Genomic DNA, 6,351 nt, shown 5'->3' with positions numbered 1-6,351 from the left:
CCAGACTGATCTGCGAGTGAAACCTTGAAAGCTCGCGAGATCAGGATGGTCTCATGAGGCTAGACATGGCCCAGTTTGGGAAAAATGACCCTTTTATTCCAGTACTTGACTTTGTTGGGAGGGGTGTCTGGGCCAGGTCTCCTTTAAAGAACAATGTTTTCATACTCTGTTGGACTACCTGGCTGAATGATGGGTCTCTGACAGCAGCAACAATGTCCCCGACGCTCTGCCATAAGTCAGTGAAAGAGGTGATTCATGAACAGCAGGCATTGGGTCTTGGCTCCAATTCTTTGATTGAAACCTGTTTAGCAACAACTGCTAATTTCATTACATGGTGTCAGCGCACACTGAGCGGCTCCTAAAGGGCCCGCTTTGAACTCTATGGGCCCGAACAATGACACGGGGCGGTCAGGGGTCCTGATGAGAGGGTGACAGGTCGGTGGCGAGCGGGAAAACAAAACCTCCTCCTCTCTGAATGAAAATGCTGAAGTCTGTCAGATATTTTGATATGTCCCACACACCATGGTGCTGCTCCTCCTGGGATTCTTGCCTTTCACTGATGGAACAATTGATTTTCTTCACGATCACGTCGTTTGCCTCCCTGCCTCCAGGCAAAAGCTTTCATGAGGAGCCATGGCTCGCCGTTGCAGCTGTTCTGCCGGACTTCTTCCCATGGACACCGGGGCTGGAAACTCAGAGGAAGCTGCTCGCAGGTTTCTCGTTTTGTTTGTTCTCCCATCAACTGTTGGCTCAAGGAAGACTTGAGGGTTTTTTTCATCTTTGTTTTGGCCAGAGTCGGGCCATGGCTTGTTTTTTTGTTTTTTGTTTTGTTCAGGTTGAACAGTAATCAGTTCTCTGAATAGTTTGGCTCAATTTCAATATCAGGCTGGATTTTCTTTGCGGTTTTCCTTTTCAAAAACAAATCATGTTACCGTACACTATTTATTTTGCTACAGAACCATACAATCCACCCTATATCAGTAGCAGAAGAAAGAGACTAAACCTTTTATTCTTATTTCAACAGCTTAAATGCCCCCTAGGACTGCAGAGGTATAACCCTACATTCACTGATTTCCAATTGTTATTCTATAAATGCAACAGTCTAGAGTGTGTACATAGACAAATTATGCAGTTTGTTAATTACAGGTCATCCGTCTTCTAGATTTTGCCCAATTCTGGATGAACAAAATACCGACTAAGGCATTTCACATCAAAACAATGCGTTTTGATCATTGAATTATGACAAACTAAGGCATAAATAAAAAGTATGGAAAGGTTTCTGGTAGTCTACAGTCTCATCAAAGTCCTGGTGGTTGTATATAAAGCAAAAGGGGACCAGTTTTGCTACACGGGTAAGGGTAGTACTGAGCGTCTAACTTAAAATCCACTAGCAGTAAAGCTCAAATAATTTTCACTGTCCACCAGAAGAGAAATATATATATGTAAAGACTCTAGCTATTTATATAAACCTAGCAATGTTTTTCTAAAATCCCCTCACCTGTCAGCATAAAGTAAGGTAAACATACTTGTAGTAATCTATGTGTAGTTATTCCTAGTGTAAAATGAATGCAGCATGTCATAAAAATAAATAACAAAAGTCCAACAAACATGAGGTTGGTAGACTTATGGCTTGGGGCTGTTTAGTTGCTTCAGGGCCTTAACAACCTGCCATAATGGTTAAAAACATGAATTCTGCTGGGTGGCAGAAAATCCTGAAGACAAATTTCTACTAAGTACACTTAGGTTGTATCAGGGCAGTGATCTAAACCAGAGGTTCCCAAATTCTTCACTTTCTGACCTACAGAATGGAACCAGAGTCAATTAATGACCCAAAGCATTAGTTGAGTAAAACAAAATGAAATGACCTAGCCTCGTGAGACCATCCTGATCTCGCGAGCTTTCAAGGTTTCACTCGCTAATCAGTCTGGAGAATCTCCGTTAAAGAAAATTTGGAGCCGTTCACCAAACGAACGTCCAATCAGCGTTGGCTTTGAGGCGGGTTGAGGTGTGACGCAACGAGAAGCGCGACAGTTCAGTCTAAAGAACATGGCGGCTTCAGCCGATGAAACTAGTGTTAGCGTGGCTATGGAGCAAGTTTTATCGGAATTACAGAGTATTTCTTCACTGAAAGAAGAGCAAAACACTGTTCTGGAGGCTTTTCTCAGAGGAAAAGATGTTTTTGCTCTTCTCCCGACTGGTTTCGGCAAGAGTTTGATCTATCAATTGGCTCCTCTTCGTCGTCGCTCTGTTAGTACGTCATATGCTTCGTTGATCTGATTGGTTTATTTGGCCCGTCTATCACCAACATAGGCCAATCAGCTAACCGGTATTTTCGCCCCTTCCCAAAATTACTTCAATGGAAGGTTTCCAGATGGATAAGCTGAGCAAATCCATCTGGTGGAGTCAGGTTAGAAATAACCATGGTTATAATGATATTACAAACAGCATCAATAAACAAAGTTTTGTTCTTGTTTTTTTGAAGTGATACTTATAAAATCTGTAAGCACTTTGATATTTTAAAGGTTTGGTTTATTTATGTGGTGGATCTAAACACCCTTTGCTGGTTGATCAAGGACACCAGCTTTGGAAGTCAATGATCTAAAGCAAAGAAGCAAACCCACCTCTAAATGGCTAGAATGATATTTAAGATTTTTAAGTAAAAACTGAACCTTATCTAAACCAAAATAACACTTCAGCATCTTAAAACATGATGTTTATGTTTGAAAACCATCTCATATAACCATATTAAACATTTTGCCAGGAGTGGGTCAAGGCCAGAAATGATTTTATGCTCAAAACAATATAAAGTACACTGCTGGAGATCTGGTAAAACATAAGAAAAATAAAAACAACACCAACTGGTGGAACATCGGACTCAAAGGCACGGCGTCAAATAAAAGACCAAAACTAAATCTAAAGGTTCGGATAGCTCTTCAAAGTGTCGAAAACCCCTTTTTTTAACAGACAAAGAACTTTTCAGAACATGCACCATGAAGGTAACTTTGGAAAAGTTCACTGTGAATAGAGAGTCGTATGAATATTCATGAAAAATTAACCCGCTCGCCCGTTCCTGATAGCGGGGGCCTTTTTCTGCCACGGTATTAGGCCTGTAAGAGAGATGAAAGGCTTGTGAGCCATCCCAACTTCCTTGGCCTTATACTGGGACACAATGGCCAACCAGCCGCTCAATTAGTCTGCCATCTTAGACTGACTGTTTGACAGGTCTAGCTAATTGTTAATCCCGCCATAACTGTTGCTTGGAGTAATTAATCATGCAACAAAGGGGCTCTCAGTGAGGCGACCCCACCAGTGCGGATATGCGTGTCAAACCAGAAACCAGGGAGCTGAACAGGGAGAAAGCATCATAAAGGTTGTCCATTTCGCAGCTAACGCATATTTAATCTTCATTTGGAGCACCTAAAGTCCACGGCAGTTGTTTTTCCCCGGTTGTAAACAAGTGTCGTGAGATCTTCTGGTTTATGTAAATGCAAGAGCCCCCACCCACCACCGCTCTTGCCGCAGGAATAGGATTCAGGGGTCAAGTACCATTCATCATGAGATGGAGTGTCATTTTCCCCACTTAATACGCAGACAGCTGCTTAAGAGGAGGAAGAGAAAAGAAGGTATTCTTTGAGGACGGGGAAGAAAAGGCACAATCCCCGTCTTCAGAGGGGAGACGTTAGCGGGGGCGAGTGGAAAACACAAGGTGCCACTGTCTCAGGATTCAAACCGGTGATGTCATTCACCTCCCCGGCCCCACCTCAAGTCATAAGACGAGCCGCATTCCTGGGAATGGCGGATGGACACAAAGAGCCACCGTGTTGTTGCAGCTTTGTGGCCCCGACTCATTTTGCGTTGAGCCCTCGGTGTGTCCAGAACGATGATTAATATCTGTTTTCTGTCTCTGTGGCAAATGGCTGCAGTCAGAAAACAACGGCACCCCTTGTTTGAATCTAACAGGAATTTTTAGGCTCTCTGGCTATTGCATCTCATAAAGGCCAAATTGGATAATTTGAGACAAAACGGACAGAGGTCTTGGCTCATCTCTATTGCCGTTTTTTATGATCTTAAAGATAGTTGGACAAAAGATGCACTGTCCTGATCAGGTTCGGAGTCCTATAGAGCTGATTTGGCTTAACAACATTTGAAAGAGGAAGATAAAAACTGATGGATCAAAGTGGAGGCTGAAGATTTGATTCTCAAAAAGGAAAGAGAACTAACTGATTTAAGCAACAAAACAAAACGCCGTCCTGACCTCCACCGCCAAAGCACAAAAACCTGTAGACAATAACAAGAAGCAGTAGGGATCCTGCAGTAATTTGACTTGCTCCACAGGTGGCCACCAGCTGCTAGCAAACAGGTTACGTGAGGGCCCCCAAAAGCAGAGCGAGGGTTTTCATCTGAACAATGAACCACAGCTCAGGTCCCAGATCCAGGAGGTTTTTTTCTTTGTGTCCTGTTTTTTCCCCTCTACATGTTTCTCCCTGTTTGGCAGCGCCTGGAGGTAAGTCGTTGCTTCAGACAGCAGACAGTGAAGGCTTTTGTGTCCACGCACAGAGATGGGGGCTATCAGAAATTCCCCTGTCTTCGCTCACATGATTCAATGAGAGCCCTGTGTTTGTCAGTCTGTTCTTTTCTTCGTCTATTCACGGCGTACACCGGAGGGGGAAAGACCCGGTTAGCGCCGGAGGGGCCTGCTTTTACTCATCCAGCGAGACAACAAACTTCGCTGAACTCTGAATTCATTTAAGTCATAATTGCATGGCGTTCGGTACAGAATGAGGCCCTTCAGTTTGAAGGAGGCTCCGATCCTGGAAATCCCTTAAAGCTGCAGCCAGATCTGCTTAGGATCAGGCTCCTTTGCTGCCACTGCGCTGCGGACTAGAGGAGTCCAGATCAACAGATAAAGAAGAAAGAATTCAAAGGGCAGCACATGGCCGGAATCAGGGAACTTTTCCCCTTTACAATGGAAGATGAATGTCTTGAAGGCAGAGGGGGGGAGTTTCCCAAAAAACGTCGACCTTATCTTGTCCTGCATGCAAAGACACCGTGCCACCCAAGAGATTATTATTGAGTTTAATTCACATTTGATCAAATATAGGACAGAAACTCTCCTGGCAGCCACCGGAGTCCTAAAATTGTGGCACAGTTTTATTTTATGCAAATCAAAGACTGATATTGTCCAAAATTAACAAAGAGAATTTATGAATTTATTTCTGAAACAGGCTGGGAAACGAGTTGGCAAACAATGCCGCTGATTGGCTTCTACCACTGTCCATTCTGCTTTATTCTTTCCTATCGAACCAGACATCTTATTAAAGTACATTTAATCTTAATGTGAGTGCAATAAGAAACTTCCAAATGTTACATTCCCGCCATATTTTCTAAGTGGTTAAAAAAAAGCCACATAGATGTTAAACTGGATCTTTACATTTTTTATTTTAGTCACATAAACTCACAAAGTTATGTGTAAAAATGGGGTAAATCTCCCTAAGCCTTTACATGTCCATCCTTCTATCCACCCATTCCCTAAATATCAATAACAGATTATAAGACGCTTTGACTAGTCTGAAGACTAAAATGAGAGGGAGCACAATTTCATACTCCAGATTTGTTTATTTAAAGGAAGTCCTTTAAAAAAGAAAGTCCAGTCAAGCAGCAGGGTAAAACATGTACTCCAATTTAGGTAGAGCTGAATGAAGTAAATTGAAATCAAATTCATCATTCATGCTAAATGTTAAAATGCTGTGAGCCAATTGAATTGAGTCATTCACCCACTTACAGTCCAAAGCAGCAACTCCTTCCCTACAGGAGGAAGCCTCAGTATGAGCTAATAAAGCTAGTTAATCTTCACTGGCGGGAGCTCAGAGGGCAGGAAGGAGACATAAAAACAACAAAGCACTAAGCATGTGCCTTCTGTGAAAGAAAGGGAAACACCCCAAGGAGAATGCCAATAGTTATTTTTTAGCATTGGTACTATATATCTCTGGATCAAGGGGAAGAACAGCTAACCTCATAGGCACTGAACCAGGTGTAACTTTTGTGGAAATAAGAAAAGAAGAATAAAAAGAAGTGAAAATAGCAGAATGAGTAAAAATGGTCCTAATGTCTTCCGGCAGCCGAAGGCTATAGCAGCATAACTGCAGAGATAGCTTAAGACAATCTGAGCCATTTAAACCCAGTCCTAAAAGTAAGATATTGTCTCACAGAGCTAATAGTCTTATTTGTACGGTGGCCCTGAAGTGCAAACTGCAACTACAAATCTAAAAGCGCAACTGCTTTATGTAGTTGTGTTTTTCTTAATGTAGTTGCGCTTTGCTTTATGTAGTTGTGTTTTTCTTAATGTTGTTG

At 42.4% G+C, this 6,351-nt stretch overlaps 1 long non-coding RNA gene across 1 annotated transcript in view; it reads left to right on the top strand.

Moving 5' to 3' along the window:
* Nucleotides 1-4,409: 4,409 nt before the first annotated feature.
* LOC107082816 overlaps nucleotides 4,410-6,351 on the top strand; it is a 90,186-nt gene continuing 88,244 nt past the window's right edge. The window contains exon 1 of the long non-coding RNA XR_001481151.1: nucleotides 4,410-4,504. This is a non-coding gene — a long non-coding RNA (uncharacterized LOC107082816). The remainder of the gene's footprint in view (nucleotides 4,505-6,351) is intronic.

The sequence above is a fragment of the Cyprinodon variegatus genome, unplaced genomic scaffold (genome assembly GCF_000732505.1).
Source record: "Cyprinodon variegatus isolate N-32 unplaced genomic scaffold, C_variegatus-1.0 Scaffold63, whole genome shotgun sequence".
NCBI classification, from domain to species: Eukaryota; Metazoa; Chordata; class Actinopteri; order Cyprinodontiformes; family Cyprinodontidae; genus Cyprinodon; species Cyprinodon variegatus.
The sequence above is the reverse complement of the archived record's forward strand: the minus strand, read 5'-3'. Positions and strand labels throughout refer to the sequence as shown.